The sequence below is a fragment of the Vombatus ursinus genome, unplaced genomic scaffold (assembly GCF_900497805.2).
Source record: "Vombatus ursinus unplaced genomic scaffold, bare-nosed wombat genome assembly UNPS02009835.1, whole genome shotgun sequence".
In the NCBI taxonomy this organism is placed as follows: domain Eukaryota; kingdom Metazoa; phylum Chordata; class Mammalia; order Diprotodontia; family Vombatidae; genus Vombatus; species Vombatus ursinus.
In genome coordinates this window covers 9,634,774-9,655,575 of record NW_020949613.1, presented here as the reverse complement: position 1 = coordinate 9,655,575, position 20,802 = coordinate 9,634,774, and positions in this window count along the sequence as shown.

Here is a 20,802-nt window from a genome sequence, read left to right as displayed (position 1 = left end):
CACTTCTTTCACTTATCACCTGTATGCTCTTAGTCAAATCATTTCACCTCAAAAGGTCAATTCTAGACAAGTCCAAGTTCTTCTAGTACATAGATTCTTCAGCTATTTTCCTTTAGGGTAAGACAGATTTCCACACCCAATTGAGTGTGTATGTTATTCCCTCCTTAAGTCACATCCTACGAGAATAAGATTCACTCATTCCCTCTCACCTTCCCCCATTTCCCCTCCACCGTGAGAGCCTTTTTTTTCTGTTTTTTCTTGTGGGATAATTTACCCCATTCTACCTCTCTCTTTCTCCTTCTCCTAGTATATTCCTCTCTCACCCCTTAACTTTATTCTCCAGATATGACCCCTTCATTTTCAACTCACCTTGTGCCCTCTATCTATCTATCTATATCAATATATACGTACATAAAATTTTTCCCCTCCAACTACCCTAATACTGACAAAGGTCTCATGAGTTACCAATATCATCTTTCCACGCAGAAATGTAAACAGTTCAACCTTAATAAGTCTCTTATGATATTCTCTTTCTTGTTTACCTCTTCATGTTCCACTCGAGTCTTGTATTTGAAAATCAAATTTTCTATTCAACTCTGGTCTTTACATCAAGAATGCTTGAAAGTCCTCTATTTCACTGAATGACCATTTTTCCCCCTGAAGAATTATACTCAGTTTTGCTGGGTAGGTGATTCTTGGTTGTAATCCTATCTCCTTTGCCCTCCAGAATATTATATTCCATGCCCTGTGGTCCTTTAATGTAGAAGTAGCTAAATCTTGTGTTATCCTGATTGTGTTTCCACAATACTTGAATTGTTTCTTTCTGGATGCTTGTAATATTTTCTCCTTGACCTGAGAATTTTGGAATTTGGCTATAATATTCCTAGGAGTTTTCCTTTGGGGATCTCTTTTAGGAGGAGATCAGTGGATTCTTTCAATTTCTATTTTACCCTCTGGTTCTAAAATATCAGGACAGTTTTCCTTGATAATTTCTTGAAAGATGATGTCTGGGCTCCTTTTTTGACCAGGGTTTTCAGATAGTCCAATAATTTTAAAATTCTCTCTCCTGGATCTATTTTCCAGGTCAGTTGTTTTTCCAATGAGATATTTCACATTGTTTTCTAATTTTTCATTCTTTTGGATTTGTTTTACAGTGTCTTGATTTCTCATAAAGTCAATAGCTTCTAATTGCTCTATTCTCATTTGTAAGGAAGTATTTTCTTCAGTAATCTTTTGGACTTCCTTTTCCATTTGGCCAATTTTGCTTTTTAGGGCATTCTTCTCCTCATTGGCTTTTTGGACCTCTTTTGCCATTTAGGTTAGTCTATTTTTTAAGGTGTTATTTTCTTCAGTATTTTTTTGGATCTCCTTTAGCAAGCTGTTGACTTGTTTTTCATGATTTTCTTGCATCACTCTCAGTTTTTCCTCTACTTCTCTTACTTGCTTCTCAAAATCCCTTTTGAGCTCTTCTAAGGCCTGAGACAGATTCATATTTTTTCTTGGAGGTTTGGATGTAGAAGCTTCGGCTTTGTTGTCTTCTTCTGGTTGTATGTTTTGATCTTCTTTGTCACCAAAGTAAGATAATATAGTCTGACTCTTTTTGCACTGCTTACTCATGACCCCAGCCAATTACTTGAGTTTTAAACTCTTTGTTAAGGTAAAAGTCTGCTTCCAATGTGAAGAGTGTACTGTCCCAAGTTTGGGAGTTTGTACAGCTGTTTTCAGAGGTACTTCTAGGGACTTGTAAATTTTCAATTCTTCCAAGGTGGTATGATAAAGTAAGGGGCGAGGTGTTTCCTCTCCACCACCACAACAAGCTCCACCACACCATCGATCCTGCTCACCCCAAGACTGCCCCTCAGAACTGTGACCCAGATCCAAGCACCAGTAAAACAAAAGATTCCTGCCTCAGCACTAGCAAAGAGATCCCTGCAATCCCCCTCTGATCAGCCACTTGATTCCCCCTCAGTCTGTGGGCCGGAAGCTCAGGAAAAAGCTGTGGCTGAGACCTAGCTCCTCTCTCATCGCAGTCACAGACTTTTCCTACTGACCTTCTAAGTTGTCTTTGGTGTTCAGGGGTTGAGAAGTCTGGAAACCGCCACAGCTGCTAGCAATTCAGTCCTCTGAGGCCTGCTCCAGGGTCGCTGTGGCCAAAGTGCGCTCCTTTCCCTGCCTGGGGCGATATACCTTTCTGATTAACCATTCAGGCTGTCTTTGGCTGGAAATTTGTTTCACTCTGTCTTTTTGTGGTTTCTGCTGCTTTAGAATTTGTTTACAGCCATTTTTTTAGGTATTTGGAGGACTTTGGGAGAGAGTTCAAGACAGTCACTGCTTTCCTTTCACCATCTTGGCTTCACCCCCCCCCCCAAATGAATTTCAATCAACCAGAAAGATAACTAAAGAGATTTGGCAATCCCCAACTCCCAATTCCTTAGATATACACAAAGGACTAGAATTGAGCCAGTGTAAAGAGAACCCCTGTTATTTTCTATCTAACTTCTCACACTCAATCAAGATTCTAGGAAGATTATATATTTAGAGCAAAAGGGACCTTAGAAGTCATCTAGTTCAAACCTTCATTTTACAAATGAGGAAACTGAGAGTGGGGAACTTAAATGATTTACCTAAGGTCACACAGGTAGTAAATGGCAAAATAGGGATTTAAACTTAGGTCCTTAACCAGCACTATACATGCTTCCTCCACTTTTGGATTTGGAATGAGTGATTGGTTGTCTCAGCCCTGGACTGTAGCAAGCAGCAGAATCCAGAGACCATTAAACTCTCACTTAGTTTCCTCACCCAGTACCCCTTCCCATATGCTCCCAGAAAGTGGGAGTGAAATCCATACTTGCTCCTTTATGTAACATTCCTTGGGACTGCTAGAGGAAGCAGGAATGGCACTAGCCTAGCATCTTTGTCTAGGACTGCAGAAGGGGGCAGAGCCCAACACCACCACAATCCCACCTATGATACCCCAGCTAGAACTGTTGGAAAGAAAAAAAAAGTGTAGAGACTAGGACCTCAGCCTCAGTCTGGGAGGAGATTCTGGGAAGGTCATGTATTTAGAGCTAAAGAAACTTTAGCCTAGCCTCAATTTCCTTGTCTTTAAAATGGAGGTTTAAATTAGATGATTTTTAAGGTTTAAGGTCCCTTAGTCTAGATATCTAATTCAAATTTCCATTTTACAGATAAGGAAATTGAGGCTGGGGAGCTTAAGTGATTTACTTAGCATCACACAGGTAGTAAGTGACAAAGCAGGGATGTGAACTCAAGACCACTACCAACAGTTTTTCTGCTGTACTATGTGTGCTGGGTATGGTATCAGTAAGGAACAAGAACTCAAGGATCACAAGTTCAGGCAGTTTATTACTACTAGACATTTTAATGTGGCTCCACAACCCTTAAGTTCTGTGTTTAGGTGGGATGCATAGTCTGGTTGAGAGTCCTGAACTCTGGGTCTCTACTCTTACATATAATTATTGCTGCTGGAGAGAGTCATAAGGACCAAATGAGACAGGGTCCTTAGGGGCAGTAAGTCAGTGAAATGGCTGGACTTTGACTCCATATTGACCACAAAGGTATTGTGATTAGGAAAGTTTGTTAAACTAATTATGATCATGTGACACTTGTATATAGTGTATATCTGTTTAGATAAAGCTGATAAACCAGTTATTGAGAACTGTATATTCCTTTGTAGCACATAGGAACTTACTGGCACATAGATAGATCAGTCAGGTAAGGTCCAGCAATAAGGCAACTGTCACACAGCTTTCACTTTGGTGTCCCAGACTAAGACTTCTGGAGGGGACCAAAAAGTGATTATAAGAAAGCTTGCTGTAAGCCCTAATCCAGGCAAGGGATGAGAGCTTAATGTGGTTGCATGCAGCCTTTCACTCCTATCCCAGGTACTAAACCAAGGGTCTGAGGTGACAATAATTCTAATAATTGAAGACTCAAGAGAAATTCAAGAAGAAGAGTAAGGAAGATTTTCTGTGGCCATTTCTTCTGGGAATACTGAAGAAATAAACAACCAGAATAAACTTCTTAATGCAATGAAGATATATTATGGGTTGAGAATCCCCCAAAAAATTCAAGAAGAAAAAAAAACACTTCTCTAATAAATAAAGAAAAAGATGAACTCCAGAAAAAATGAATGTATCAGCCTCCATGTCCATGTATAAGGACTCCAGTAGTGGATGAAAAAAGTCCACTAAAAATGAATTAAAAATTGAAGTGACATTAAAAAAAAGAAATTTTAGCTCTTGGGGAAAAGAAATTGAAAGGGGAATAAAACACTTACAACAGATAAAAAAAATAGCCAAAACAAACAAATTCTTACCCAAACAGTGGGCACCCTGAAAAATGGAATGGAGCAAATATAACTAAAAAAATACAATGTAACAACAAAAAAAATTAGAACAAATTTGAAAGATTGAAAAATAGAACATATGGGAAACCTAGTAACAAAAACAACTAACTGAGGAAATAGGATAAAAAGATAAACAATCTTAAAAATCCAAAATTGTAAATAAAATAGATTATTTGTTAAAAAAAAAACATAAACCACTCAGATGAACAGAATAAGAAATAAAAATTGTGATCAACCCAATTCACAGAAACAGAAATTGAACCATCCGTAAATAAACTCTCCTGGGGGGTAAGGGACCTAAGTCCACATGAACTTATAAGCTTTTTGATTGTTTGTTGTCCTTCATTCTGGAAGAGGACCAAAATGACATCACTATATTGGTATCAAGGACAGTGTGCCAGGCTGTGGATGTTCAGACCAATAAGAACTTGTTAGGCTTTACCATAGGTCAGGCACAAATAGTCCCTATGAACATTTTCAGTGAAGATGTCTCTAAATTTGCACATCTTTTGAGCTACTGCAATTCTGCTTTGCTCATAGTGTATAAATGATGAGAACATGCAGCGTCTCCCATGCCTCACAATCAGTCCCAAAGTTTTTCAGAGAGACCCTGAGACTGTCCTTGTATCCCTTCTCCTGATCTCCATGTGAGTACTGTCTTATGTGAGTTCTCTGTAAAATAGTCTTTTAGGTAAACATACTTTTGGCATTCAAATAATGTGGAGTTGTGTTCAATTTACAAGTAAATTCCCTTAAAAATTCAAAGAACAAAAGAACAGATTATCTCCTATATTACATTTTTTTTTGTAAAAATAGAGGAAGGTGGAACTTTATGAAACTTCTTTTATAAAATAAATATGGACCTGATACCCATGAACAGATAAAGAAGGAAAAGAAGCATTTAAATCAATATTAGTAATGAATGCCAACACAAAAATATTGAATAAAATCTTAGGAAAAAGGCTATAACATATATAGCAAAATCTTTTTCATTATAATCACATTAGGTTTATGCCACAAATGCAAGTCTGTCCAATGTTAGGAAAATTATAAAAATAGTAAACCATATTCCCAACAAAGATAACAAACATCACATGATATTTTCAATAGATGCCCCCAAAAAAGCCTTTCACAAAATACAGCACTTGTGTATGTTAAAAACAAAAGATAATACAATGCTAAAAATACTAAGAATAGACCCTTCAGAAGGATAAATAGTATCTATCTGAAACTAAAACTAACATTATTTATAATAGGGAAATACTAGAAGCATTTCAGATAAGATCAGTGGCAAAGAGGGAATGTCAGTTATCATGAACATGGTTAGATATTATTCTTGAAATTCTATCTTAGCAATGATAAGAAAAGTCCCAAAGGAACAGGTGTGGACAAAGATGAAATGAAATTATTTCTATTTGCATATTATATGATATTTTCTGTAGGGATTCCAAGAAATTCAGTAAGAAATGATAATTTAAACAATAAATAATTTCAGTAAAGTAGCAGGACACAAAATATCCTTTACCCAATCATCGTCTTTCTTATCTTACTAACAAATGCAGAAGGAAATGATAGAAAAAATAAATTCAATTAAAAATAACTACAAAATACATAAAATATCTGAACCCACCAATTTACATGCAGGACTTATGGGAACACAACTGAAAATATACTCCTCAGAGAAACAAATGAAATGCATTCATTATTCATGGTTGAACTTCTCTAATATGATAATATGATGTTAGTACCAAAATTGATTTAGAAATTTAATGCCTTACCAATTAAACTACTTTGCATTTTGAGAGACAGCATGGTGTAGTGGAAAAAGCCCTGTATTTGGAATCAGAGAGCCCTGAGTTTGAATCCTATCTCAGCCCTGGTTGTGTGACCTTGGGCATTTCTCTGTAGAATGAACTAAATGACTTGTAACACCTTCAGATCTATGAATTTGTTAAAATAATAGAAAATTTTAATCAAAGACATTTCAAGAATCTACAGTGAAATAATGAAAAATAAAATGTAGAAAGAAAGGGACATAACATTATCAGATCTCACACTATACTATAAGGCAATAATCATTAATATACTGGTTAAAATTTTAAAAATATGATCTATGGAATAGATTAAATAAACAAGGCCCCAAAGCAGTAAAAAATATCAGTCCAGTGTTTAATAAAACAATGAATACAAATTATAGGGGAAAGGACATTTTTGGCAAATAGTGTTCAGACAACTGGGAAATAATTTTACAGTAGTTTTATACCAACATTTATGCTAAATACTGTAATAAGGTTTCAATGGATAAACAACTAGAATTTTAAAAGTGTCATCACTATAAATTAAGTGGAGAATAGAAAGAGATGCTGTGATAACTAAAGTTAGGGGAATAATTCTAAATTAAATAAGGAATAGAGGTGATAATAAAGATAAAATAGACAGTTTTGATTATATAAAATTAAATTTCTTCCATGAACAAAATTAATGCCTAATATATGAAGAAATCATAAGAAGAGAAGCAATTAGGGGAAAAAATCTTCACAGGAATTAATGTCTGATAAAGGTCTGTTATCCAAGGATTAGAAAAGATTTAGAAGAGACATTCCTTCAGATTTAAGTAATCAAAAGGTATATATAGTCAATTTTTGAAAGAAACTGTACCAAGCTATCAACAACCATATAAAAGTGCCCCAAATTACTGGTAATAATAATATATATGCCAATTAAAATAATTCTAAGATTTTACCTCATAACCATCAGTTTGATATAGATTGCAAAATAAAAATGAAAATTGTAGGCAGAGTTGTGGGAACAAATACTCTAAGAATGGAGTTGTGAATTGGTCCAACTATTTTAGAAAACAATTTAAAATTATGCAAAACATGTCACTAAAGCAAACATACCTTATGAGGAGTTCTATAAGCTTACATTTTCCATTCTTTTTTATTTTTTATACTATGATGTTTTGTGGTAAGAACAATATCTACAATGATTCCTCTCAAACCCCAGCCTCTCCTCCCTCCCCCCAAGTTGATTGGGCTGACTATTCTCTAAAAGGTAACAAAGCTAGGCCTGGATTGGCCTGCTCAGGCTTAAGCTCTGACTCTTTTGATGAAGCTACCTGGTAGCCTCTGGATATATTCATGTGGTTCCCTTGTCAAATAAGTGCATAAAAAGACCTTTGATTCATCTGGTTAGTACCTCTCTGACTTGGTGGATATGCCCTAGACCACATGAAGCACCACACCCTGTCCTTTTGCCCTCATGTAGATAAGGAAGCCATAACTACCTAAGTTTTAAGTTCTTGTCAAATACCCTTGATGTGTTATGGCTGAATAAACTTCCTTTGGTTAATTCTTCAGTGACTCGTTAATACCTCATTTCATCCCAAAATCAAACCTGCAATAACTAGGTGCCCATGCGAGCCAGACTCACCACTAACATTTTTATATTTAGGTTATTTATCTATTTTTGATTTATTGAGGTATGTGGTATAAGATGTTGGTTTAAACTTAATTTTTCTGCCAAACTATTATCTAGTTTTCACAGCAGTACCATTGCCTCTCATTGTTAGATTAGCTATTTATTAGTTCTTTACAGACTTTCCACTAGACCTGCTACTCTACCTTGATAATGAATATTTCTTTTGGTTTAGATCTACAAAATGTCAAAATAACCACTTTCCAGCATGAATGGCTAGCCTAGCTCCCCTAAGAAAATGCTGTCTAGCACTAAAATAAGAGATCTCTTCCTAACCCCCCACCCCATGTATTACATGTTCCTAAAATATAACAGCATCTCTACTGTTAGCCAGATAAATTACTTGAAAGTTTTCCCTTGCCACAAAATTATAATAGCCCTTGTGTGAAATATACTATACTTCTTGTAAAAGGCATTTGTGGTTGATTAAACACCCCAAAATTCACTTCTACATTTAATCAAATGCAAAGGCCATTTATTGCTCTGAATATCACAGTACACTGGACATTACCTCTGGAATAATCTATGCCAGCTAATTGAAGAGTATTTGAGGTGCAACCAATTATAACAAAATGAAACTTATTCCCAGGCTACACTCCAAACAATTTATCAATATATGTTACTTAATGAAAAATTCTACCCCTCTTAGAATATAGGAATGCTTGCTAACTTGAATTTAAACCAGATAACAAACTTATGTTTACGTACATTACGAAAATAAAATTTAGTTTATTCTGCTTTACACAATTCTTCTGGCCTCTGCAATTATCTTGGTCTTGGATTTTCCCATAACTATACAGGTGTCTCAAAAGTCTTAGTACAGGTTTAAGCTTTAATTGCTTACACCTGTACTAAGATTTTAAGAAATTCTTTTGGAGTGTTTAGATAATAGTGAAACACTTTGGAGTGAATTTTGTTGTCCTGGAAAAATATAATAGCAGTTCCCTGTCATTTTTAATGTCAGAAAAACAAAAGTTATTACTTTTATTTCTTCAGATTGTAGATGTAATATCTTTCACCTCCCATGTAGGCCATGCCCTTTTTCCCCCACTAAATTCACACAGCACCTGTTCACTTCAGTAAAGGGGATAGAAGGTCCAACTGGCATCTAAATAAGCTAAAATTCAAAAAACAAAGACAAAACCTTAAATTAAATTTTAACTTCAACAAGAAAAATTGGCAAAGTCAATATTCTCTTAAAATAATCATGAAAAATGACTTGAAACTATTCATTTGTTCATCTTATTGTGTTGAATAGATGTTTCAGTAAGGCTATATTATTCCTCTGCTTAAAAATTTTCATGGTTTTCTATTGAAAACTCTAAGAACATGAAAATAAGCTCCTCTATTTGACATTCAAAGCCAAGTCTTGCTTCAACCTGGCTCCAATTTACTTTTCCAGTCTTTTCACACATTATTCCCCTTCATAACTTCAATCCATTCAAGATAGACTTCTTGGTCTTCCTCCCACATGCCATTCCATCTCCTGCTTCTCTCCAGGGCATCTCTCATGTAAAGTATGTCCCAATTCCTCACTTCTACTCCTTAGAATTCTTAGTTTTCTCTAAAGCTCAAACCAAGTACTGATTCATACATGAGGCTTGCTTGATTCCCTCTACTACTTATTTCCTTCATCTTCCCCCAAAATGACTTTGTGTTTATTTACATTGTATAGATTTTTTCCTTGCCATAGGAGAGCATTTCATCCTTGAAAAACATGTTATAAAGAGAATTCTCCCAAGTGAGAAAGGTAGTTGCTAATTGTTTCAATGAACACATTTTGGGGTTTCCTAAGCCCTTAAATTAACATTCATTTGACAGACATTATACTCAATTTTATATTTCAACCTTTAATACAGGAGTTTACAAATCCCAAAATAGGCTCAGATTCTTAAAATCTAGTCAATAGCTCACTAATGTTCAGACTCCTTAAGAGTCTGCCCAATATGATAGATGTTCTAATAAACCTTGTGTTTGGCTGGAAGAAGGCTTGGGTCAAATTCTTTCAGGCAGGACTCATGTGTTCTGATTTTGGGGTCCCAACACCCCTAAACCCTTAAACCTTAGCATTTTGGTGGCCCTTACAGGTAAACTGCCTAACCTCAAGTTCTTCTCCAGCCAAGACTCCCCCACTCCTTTCTTGCTTTGCAGTTGTGGTCACTCTCCAAGCACCAAGGCTTGGAAGTGCTTTTTGGGCAGACAGTTACCAAGCTGTCTCTCACTTGGCCTGACACTCTCAGGCTCTTGGTCTACTGGGCTGGTTCGAGGCCATGGACATGGGTACACCTTCTGAAGCATAGAGGACAAGGATGGATGCCCTATCCAGAAGTGTATGCACGATTCTGTCAATTCTCTTGGTGCTAGGGAATTGGGGGAAAATGCAGTTGCTTTTTGGTTCCCTGAGGCTTACTTACTCCCTTCCCTCTACACCCCTGAATCCTCCTTCATGAAGGTTACAGGGAAAAGTTAGAACAGCTAAAAATATGTTGGCAGATTCTGGAGGTTTTATGATTGATCATTAAGGAGTTTTGAAACACCTCCTTATAATCCTGGTCACTCCCTTCCCTTGAGTCAAGAAGGGTATATGTTAACCCCTCTCACAGGAGAAGAGAGTTTCACCCTTTCCCTCTCATCTTTGATTTTGCCCTCCCTCACCTGGGGAAAAGGAAGGAGGGGAGAGGGGCAGCAGCTACAGCAGGGGCCTCACTGGCAATGGCCTTGGGTCCTAGGGCAACCTTTGCCTGGAAGCGTCACCCAGGTTCAGCACCTCCAGCTCAAGGTAAAGAAGTTAGCCTGCGAACTTGGATAAGCACGCTCTTTTTAAAGATGTAGTTTTAAGTGTTGATGATGAGATGTTGATTCTCTGTGTGAAGTAATTTGGAAATACAGTTAACAAAACTGAAGTCACCTGACTGGTAATGGGTTTGTTTCAAGTTTCAAAGTGGTGAACTTTTTGTATCAGTTATATCAAGCAACTTTTCATAATTTGGTTCCTGCTAAAATAATTTGGCTATTGTTGGTTATTGTTTTAATGTGCAAACTTGCCAAAAAGCTTGTTTGGGTTTTGATTTGCTGAGAATTTGCAAGTATATAGAAATCTCTAATGATTGGTTTTTTAAACCAGGACAAATTTAAGTTTGAGATGTAAATCCTGGAAAAGTTTTTCCTAAGCTAGGATTAGTGAAACTTGCTGTTTGAGGTAAAAGCTCATAGGATTTTATTTTGAGTTGTCATAATAATCCATCGATAATCAATTATCCACCATCTGAGAGAAATGCCACAGGCTCCTCAGAGAAGGTAACTTGTGGGAAGTCAGCATCAGGAAAAGCTGAGAGGACAATTTTAGCCTCAGTCTAAGATGGGGTCCTCCTGGCTCAGTTTCCCCATTATGTTCCTTTGAAAAGGAATGTTACCTACCTGGCTATTCCTGACTCTGGTTATGAGGTGGATTTGATACTGCATGGTTGGAAAACTGAATTATCTGAATCCAAACAGAGCTGATGATATTTTATCCTGTCATATCTGGGCCCTGCAGTCTTTTCTGTCAGATTTGTGAATTCCAGACTACAGGCCATTCACCTACAGTTGATAGCAAATAATGGGTACCAGTCAATGTCCCCCAGCCTCCATCATTCCCTGGATGCAGCCTGTGCTGGGTTCCAGTCAACCTCCTCTTTGGGACCCCCTAGAAGCAGGGACAGCTCTACACCCCTTGCCAGCAGGAAGCAGTTTCAGAAGCTGAGACCTTAACCCCTTACCCTAAAAGAATTTGGGTCCCATTTGTTTGAAGGAAGAATGATGAGGATGGGATCTAGGCCCCACAAAGGAAAAATCCTGGACTTTCCCACATGGCCAAATCTCTTGGTGTTCACCTGAGGTCATAATCCTATCAACTGGCCTTTCACTGTGGCTATACCCAATCTCCCAATTCCAAGTTACCCTTAACCTAGCCTAGCCCTCCATTGTCTTACCTTGATCAAGTGGTGCAGGTCCCTGGCATTCTATTACCTCACTGTCTCTGCAAACTACTTGGCCACTCCTAGATCCCTTCCACAGTCTTTCTGTATATAAGGTTCATCTCATCTCCATTAAAATCCTCAGATTCTTAAAAATCTAGCTACTGCTCAGATTCTTACAATCTAGCCAATACTCATAATGTTCAGACTCCTTAGGAGTCTGCCCAATATGACAGATGTTCTAATAAACCTTGTCTTTGGCTGAAAAAAAATCCCAAAATAAGAAAGACAAAAGAAATCAAAGAGAACATTACAAATGATATTATATTCATTGAACAAGTTGACATCAATATGGAAAGGAGAGGAAATGAAATGAGAAATATTGCTCAGGAGAATTAATTTAATACTTTCTTTATCTTAAGGAGCATGATGCCCGGGATTATCACTACTATAAATTAGCAAACCATAAGACTTTAAAAATTGAAATAGGGATATTAAATGAAAATCCTCTAAATTCTCATCATCTGAATGGGCATATCTTGGGGTGTAGTTGTATTTCTTTATACTTATTTGTACTTATTTATTGGCATGCATTTTTCCCAGATACAATGCAAGCTCCTCATTTTGTCTTATTTCAAGAGCCCAGTCCAGTGTTTGGAACTTAGTAAGTGCTTCATAAATAATTGCTGTTTGCTTGATTGATGATTGAGATTTATAATGACATTTCTACTAGTACAATCCTAGACTTTGTAAGGAAGGGGTACTTGTCAAAAGTTGCTGACATGTGGATTGTATTGGCTATAGAAAAATAACTTGCCACTTAAGCTCCCTTTTTACATAATTGAGTGCTTAGTCCCATTTAGCCTGAATGAAGGAGTAGGCCAGTGAGAAAAGGTATCCAAATCTCTGGCACTTTCATCTTTCCTGTGGCTTTATACTGGCCACTCTTCATCTACAAACTTTCATTCTCTTATTTTCCATTCTGGGTCTGTTTAATGCAGAACCTGTACAATTCTTAACAGCTTTAAATATCTAAAAATTTAATTTAAACTTGATCTAGAGCACCCCAAATTATCAATTGATGACTGCCTTTAGAGGATTTGTAGAATTTTAATAATGGTTATTGAGGAAAATAATACTTTAAAGATTGATTTGAGCAGATAACTCCTCAGGTCCTTTTAAAAGCTGAGATGCCATGATTCTATAAAGTTGTTCAGGTTCCTAAACTAGTGCCCAATTCTTAGATCTAGGTCTTTGACTGAATATTCAATTGGGTAATAGTATCAGGTAGAGTATAGTCAAACCTGGCCCTATGGACTGTTTCTGTTCTTTTGATCTCAAGCTTAGAGAGGGTAGGGAAATTGGAGGGAGGGATGAGTGAATTTTGAAGGAAAATGAGTTAATTTGAGGGTAGATAGGGCCACAACATCAAATATAAACAAATGTGAATTGACCTATTACAAGCATTTAATACTGTTGGATAAAAACTTAAAAAAGAAAAATGTATCTCTAGTGAAATAAGTGATATGAATGGAAGTAATAGAAGTGTTTTTGAAGCATCTTAAGCCACAGGATAATAACAATGCACCTCTATGGAATTTCAGAGTAACAAAACATTCTGAATATCCTATCTTATTGAATCCTAATAAAGGACATTTTTATCCTTATTTTGCTGATGAGGAAAGAGACTCAAATAGATTAAGTGACTTCTCTAATTGCCTTGCCCAAGGTTAGTATAGTGTATTATATAGTATAGAGTGGAGCTAAGACCTTTACCCAAAGTCATCTTTTTAAACCACACTAAGCAATATTCCCAGAAAAGGATAAGAAGAAATGATACAGAGTTAGAAAATAATCCTAACAAAAGTTGCCTAAATACCATTAATATTCTCAATGGATGAATGGACATATTTATTTGTTACAAAAATTGATTTTCAAACAATAATATTTTGCTTGGATTTTGAAATCTTAATATCATTGTAGTTGGAAACCATCATTCACCCAATATGTAACCCAGTTTATCTTGTGGATGCAATGTTGGAAATAGTTCTGTCACCTTCAGTGACAGAAAAGCCAAGAGCATCTTTAGGAGCTTGCTCTTTTGGTCAAATTCTCTCATTATCCTCATCTTTGAAATGTGTATTCCACTTTTAGTGTTATAGTAAAGAGGTCTTGACTAAATTGAAAAAACTAATTGATTCTAGTTTTTACTTCAGTTTAGGTAATTAATTTTTTCATCTATTGTCTCTACTTGGCTGAACAAATTGTCCATTCAGCTTGTCATTATAGCTTTTATTTCCTCCATAAAGCCCTACTCAGATATTTCATCATGGTGAGGAGGTGACACTGGAACCTCAAGGTTATGCTAATGTGGCTAGTTGCACCAGGCTGGAATAAAAACAACAACATTGAATGTAGGCACAAAAATAGTTGTCTGTTGTCTGAGAACAAGTGTACCCAAATACAGAAAGGCTCATTATCATAAAATTGGTATAGAGTGATAAATTATTTGGTCATTGTAACCCATTCTAAAAATACAAAATGACTTTCAGCTCTCTGTGACTCATTTCTACTTTTGTTAGCATACTGGTAGCCAAGGCAACAGAGTACCAAGAATTACAGCTTTAGATTTTCTTCAAACATTCATTTTCTATTGGTTTTTTTCTATGTGAGGCCTTTGTCCAGTGACAAAATTGAAGTAGTACTGAAGGAGTTTTATAACGTACTTAGGAACACTCCTGATATAAATGGGAAAAAAAGTTGTAGCAAAATGGAACGATAGCTTACAGTTTACTCCTCAGAGAGGCAACTAAAGGAATTTGAGGAGTTTGTTTCATCATGGGCCCAAAGAGAACATGAAATAGTTTTTTCATAAGATATTTTGTTATCTTAACTTGTGTTCCTTGTGAGCATAGGCAAGAGGACTTGCATGGAGACAGCTACTACTCTGTGTGTATGTGTGTCTGTGTAAACAACTCTTGCTGAGGATGAAGGAATAGAGAAATTATATGAAAAAAATGACAAAGTCTTTAAATCAAGTCAATTTATACTTTGATACTTGGTGACCTCATTGATAAAGTGGAAATGGGGGACAGTGATGACAACTATGGTTGAAAATATGGTTCAGAATTAAGAAATGAAATAGGAGAAAGCCCTGTAGAAGATTCATTCTGAATGCTTTTAATAGTATGTTTAGGAAGACAGTTAGAAATTAATGAATCTGGCAAATACTGAGCATCATGACACAACAATGACTTTGATTATATCACAATTAATTCACTATGAACTAGAAAATCATCAAGAAATATGAACTTTACATATACAAAGGAGGCCAGAAAATGGAGATTGTACATGAACCATGAGATCAGGACATAAAACTTAATCCTTTCAATAATCTTTGAATTTGGCATGTTATTATAAGTGTTGCCTTGATTGTCTGTATCCTCCTCTAACCTCACCCCTTCCAGACTCTTCTGTTTATTTTGTAAATGTTTCATTGATTCCAATTTCTTTCTTTGGTTCCTTTTTTTTGTTGCATAGCTCTGACTACTCTTCCTACTCCTCCCAATTTTCCTTCCCCAAATAAAAGTCCTTTATTGTAACCAAAATATAGTCAAGCTAAACAAATTTGTGTTGTAGTGGTCAATCTGGGAAATATGTTTCATTTTTTACCTATACTCCATCGTCTCTCCACCAAAAGATGAGAGGCATGCTTCATTACCAGTTATCTGGACTAATGACTGGTCATTGCATTGCTAAGAATTGTTAAGTCTTTCAAAGTTTTTTTTTTTTTTTAATTTTCAGTGTTATGGACATATATAACTATTTGCTTCTGTTCACTTCAGTATGCATCAGTTCATACAAATTTTCCTAGGCTTCTCTGAACCCATCTCTTTTCTCATTTTTTACATCTCATCAATATTCCATTATCATTGTGCTTAAGTCATTTCAGTGGTGTCTGACTCTTTATGACCCCATTTGGGCTTTTCTTGGCAAAGACACTGGAATGGTTTGCTATTTCTTTCTTTAACTCATTTTACAGATGAGGAAATGAGGCAAAAAGGGTTGTGATTTGCCTAGGATCACACAGCTACTAAGTGTTTGAGGCCAGATTTAAAATCAAGAAGATGAGTCTTCCTGACTTCAGGCTCAGTACTTTATCCACTACACTACTTAGCTTCTCTTAGTATTCTATTAGGTACACTGTTCAACCATTCCTCCAATTGATGGGCACGCACTTGGTTTTCAATTTTTAGCTATAATAGTAAGTGCAGCTATAAACATCTGTATACATAACAGTCCTTTCTTTCTTTCTTGGATCTCTTTGGGACCTATGCCTAGGTGTGATGTTGTTGGGTCAGAAGATATGCACAATTTAAAAATTTAGTGGTTTTTAGAATTTAGTTGCAAATTGCTTTCCAGAATGATGGGACCAATTAGTGTGTCTATTCCCTCCAACATATGATATTTTCTTTTTCTTTTTTTTTCTTCATCTTGGCCAATCTGTAGGATATGAGGTAGCACTTTAGAGGTGTTTCAGCATTAGTTTCCCTTATTATTTGTGATTTGGAGTATTTTTTCCTACTCACTAGCCCTTCCTTCCTTTTCTGGAATTTACCTAGACTCTGGTATTTATTTCCTGAATTATATTATCCAGGTAATGATCACTATTTGTACTTAACCTTCTATGTCTTAAACCATGATAATGGTTAAAAAAAATTACTGAGGAGTAGGAAGGACTAGAGTGTTCTGTTACAGAGCATGACAAATCATATTCTTTGCCTATTGATCTATTCGGGATTGTTTCCTATTCTTATTTATTTATATAAATTATAAAATATTAGATATTGGGCATTTATCAAAGGAATTTCCTGCAAAGATTATTCTCAGTTAGGTTTCCCTTAAGTGCATTGGTTTTCTTGATGGGAAGAAAAAATGTGTGGTAATCAACATTGTTCATTCTATCTGTTATGATCTTCTCCATCCTTTGTTTAGTCATGAACTCTTCTTATAGTCATAGCTTTGAATGGCATCTCCGTGTTGCTCTTCTAATTTGATTATGGCATGACCTTTTATGTCTAGTTATGTCTAGTTTTACATATCTATTTGGAGCTTATTGCAACATATGGTGTGTGATGATGGTATAAACTTAATATCTCAAAAACTTTCTTCAACATTGGAATTGTTTTCCAATTTTTCAAGCAGCTTTTGTCAAATATTGAGTTCTTACTTTACCCATTTGTGTCATTCAGTTTATTGAACAATCTGTTATTGTGTTAAATTGCTTCTGAATTTTGCATATGTAATCTGTTCCACTGATTAACTATTTTTATTTTAAAAAAATCTGTACTAAATAGTTTTGATGATTACTGCTTTGTGTTTTAGTTTGAAATCTACTATTTCTTCCAACTATTTCCATTATTTCCTTTGAAATTCCTTACCTTTTTGTTCCTTCAGATGAATTTTGTTGTAACTCTGTCTTGTTCTATAAAGTAATAAATTAATAGCTTGATTATTTTGGCATTGTATATAAATTATTTAAGGTAATATAATAATTTTATTTATACTAGCATGGTCTAACCACAATCTATAAATTCCTCTCCAATTATTTACATTTTCCTTTATTGTTTAATGGTTGATCTCATAAAATCAGACACCAAAAATTTTAATGCATTCTCTAGTAATTTTGAATAATTTCATTTTCTATCTCTTTTTACTAAGTTTTCTTGTAGTGAACAGAAAGGCTAATGCTTTTAGTGTTTTAATTTTATATCCTATTACTTTTTTTTTCTGTTAAGCATCATATAATTTGGAAAAGATCATACTTTTGTCTTTTCTTTACCTATGCTTATTCCTTCAAATATTTTTCTTTTATTATTGCTATGGTTAGTATCATTAGAACTGTGTAAAATAATATCCTTATTTTACCTCTGATTTTAATGGAATGACTTTCGTGCTTCTCCATCATGAATAATGTTTATTTTTGTTTTTTGATAGATATTATTTATCATATTAAGGAAAGATCCATCTATGCTAATACCTTCTAGTATTTTGACATAAAACACCTGTATTTTGTCAAGGTTTTTCCTTTTTTTTAACATACATTGATTTGCTCATTTATTTATTATTGTTTTTGCTATTAATATAGTCAGTTATCTTTACAGGTTGAATAATATTGAATCATTTCTGTATTTCTGGTTTAAATCCCACCTTGACATAATATTTTTGATGTGCTACTGTAGATTCTTTGCAAATATTTTATTCAACATTTTTATATTGATATTCACTAGAGATATTGGGCAATAATTTTCTTTTCTTGACTTCTTTTTATATGGTGTAGGTATGGGCACCATCTATTTTGTTCAGATGCAAATTTTTCACTATTTCTGTCGATACTTAATCTAAAATTTGAGTTAATTGTTCTCTAAATATTTAATAAAATTCAATTAAAATCCACTTACAGTTATCCCTTCCACATCATGGGGGTTATGGCATAGCACCCCTGTGATCTGGAAAATCTGTGTACAAATTTTTCCCCTCTCTTTGTACCAGAAAAGAAGTCTGAATTTTTTATTTTTCTTTTATGGGGTGTTTATGATACCTTATTTTAAAATTTAGATTAAGTACTTGGTCATAGGCTCTGTGTCATCTGCTGGTCTTTGTGTGTCAGTCTGAGGCTTCTGCAAAATTTTCCCCAAATTCCCATTTAATTTCTTATGTGTAACCATGATATATTGAAACCATGCAATGAGGAAAGTCATGATATGGGAAGGATAAATTTATTTCTGGTTATTTGGAATTTCCTTTATGCCTTTTCAATTTTCTTTTAAAGATTTAATTATTTGAATTCTCTATTTCTTTTTTTATAAAATGGGCATTTTATATTTTTTATAAATATCCATTTTCTTCCTTTAAATCAGCTTGTCAAAAAAAGCTTGCTTTTCATTTTCAATAGTTTTTTCTTTTTATTTCTCAAAATTTAAAATTTATTATTCTCTTTAGTTATTTTATTTCTAGTTTTTTAGTTGTATGCACAATATATTGACCATTCCTTCTCTTTTTTGTTAATGAAAATGTTTAAGAAGGAAACAAGCATTTATTAAACACCTACTGTGTGCTAGGTACTGTGCTATGCACTTTAAAAATATTATCTCATATAATCCTGGCAACAAGTCTGGGAGGAATATGCTATTATTAACCCCATTTCACAATAGAAAAAACTGAGGCAGACAGAGGTTAATTGACTTGCCCAAGATCATACTATTAGTAAGTGTCTAAAGCTATATTTGAACTCAGGTCTTCCTGACTCCAGACCCACCACTCTGCATTGAAGATAGAGATACATAATTTCCACAAAGTACTATTTTACTTGCATCCTCAATTTTTTAAAAACCATCTCATAGTTTTCATTTTCTTTAATAAAATTACTTATCATTTCCACTTTTCTTTGATCAATCAATTATTTGGGTTTAAATTACTTAGTCTCTAATTTTGAATAGTTTCTTTAGAGGATCTTTATTGGCTATATTTTTTGTTACACTTTGGTGCCTAAGGATACATTTAATATTTTTTTCTTACATTTGTTTCCTTGGATTTTATGTCATACAACATAATCAATTTTTTTAAAAAAAGGTGCCATATACAGATAAGGAATAATATGCACACCCTTCTTTTCCCATTCCATTATAGCCAGAAAATTATCATATTTTACTTTTCAAAAATTCTACTCAGGTCAGTACTTATCTATTTATTAAATCTGTTTAGTTGCAAAAGAAATATATTGATGTCCTCAACTATTACAGTTTTCCTACCCATTTTTTTGCTTTTTGGTGAGGCAATCAGGGTTAAATGACTTGCCCAGGATAGTGTCAAGTGTCTGAGGCTGGATTTGAATTCAGGTCTTTCTGACTCTAAGGCCAGAGTGCTACCCACTGTGCCACCTAGCTGTCCCTACCTACCCATTTTTGGACCCTTCTCTAGTCTATTTCTCTTTCTTCTTACTAACTGCCTTCCCACTCTGAAAAAAACTTCTCTTTATTACTAATTGTTCTTTACAAGAAGGGGTTATAGGGGGCAGCTAGGTGGCGCAGTGGATAGAGCACCGGCCCTGAAGTCAGGAGGACCTGAGTTCAAATCCGGCCTCAGACCAAACACTTGACACTTACTAGCTGTTTGTCCTTGGGCAAGTCACTTAACCCCAATTGCCCAAAAGAAAACAAAAAACAAAAAAAAACAAAAACAAAACAAGAAGGGGGTATAAAGAAAGAGAAAGAATCAGAGAAGCACTAATAATATTTAATGAGTGATTTGTTCCTACTCCTCTGACCCATCTCTTTTTTTTTTACCAAGTTTGTACCTCAATCTCCAGTTCTTATAGTTTTTTCCCTTCCTTTTTAATCATCATTTATTATCACCCCACTGAAGCTGAAGTTTGTTTTGCTTATGATTATTTTTTCTATGACTCTTCTCCATCTTTTATTCATCCCCTCCTTCCATTTCTGTGTCCCTGCTTACATCAATGTTGAGTTTATCTTTCTACACAAAAGTCTCTTTTTCTCCCTCCCTTTCCCTTCCCTCCTCTTCTTTTCTCCATCTCTCTCTGTCTTTCTCTGTCTCTGTCTCTCTCTGGCTTTCTCTCTGTTAGTCTGTCTCTCTGTTTCTCTTTCTCTCTCCTCTGTCCTCTCTCCCTCCCTCCCTCCTTTTGAAAACAAATTCACCGATTTCAGGTGAAGAACCTCTGAAGGGAAAAGTGCTACCCTCCTTAGAGGAGTAAGTGGCAGCTAGCTTGCTGAGAGCCAGAGAGGTACAAGGTTTTTGGTGGCTACCCTAAATCATCTACTGGTATTGTGGTGCTCATGAAAGGCAGGAGTGAGCTACACATTTGGGTTCTAACTGCTCAATAGACAGTAGGCACTGATTACTATATTATGTAGGGTTTGGGGTGCCACACAACAAGTCAAACATAACTGACTAAAATCAATAACTATATTCTATTCACCT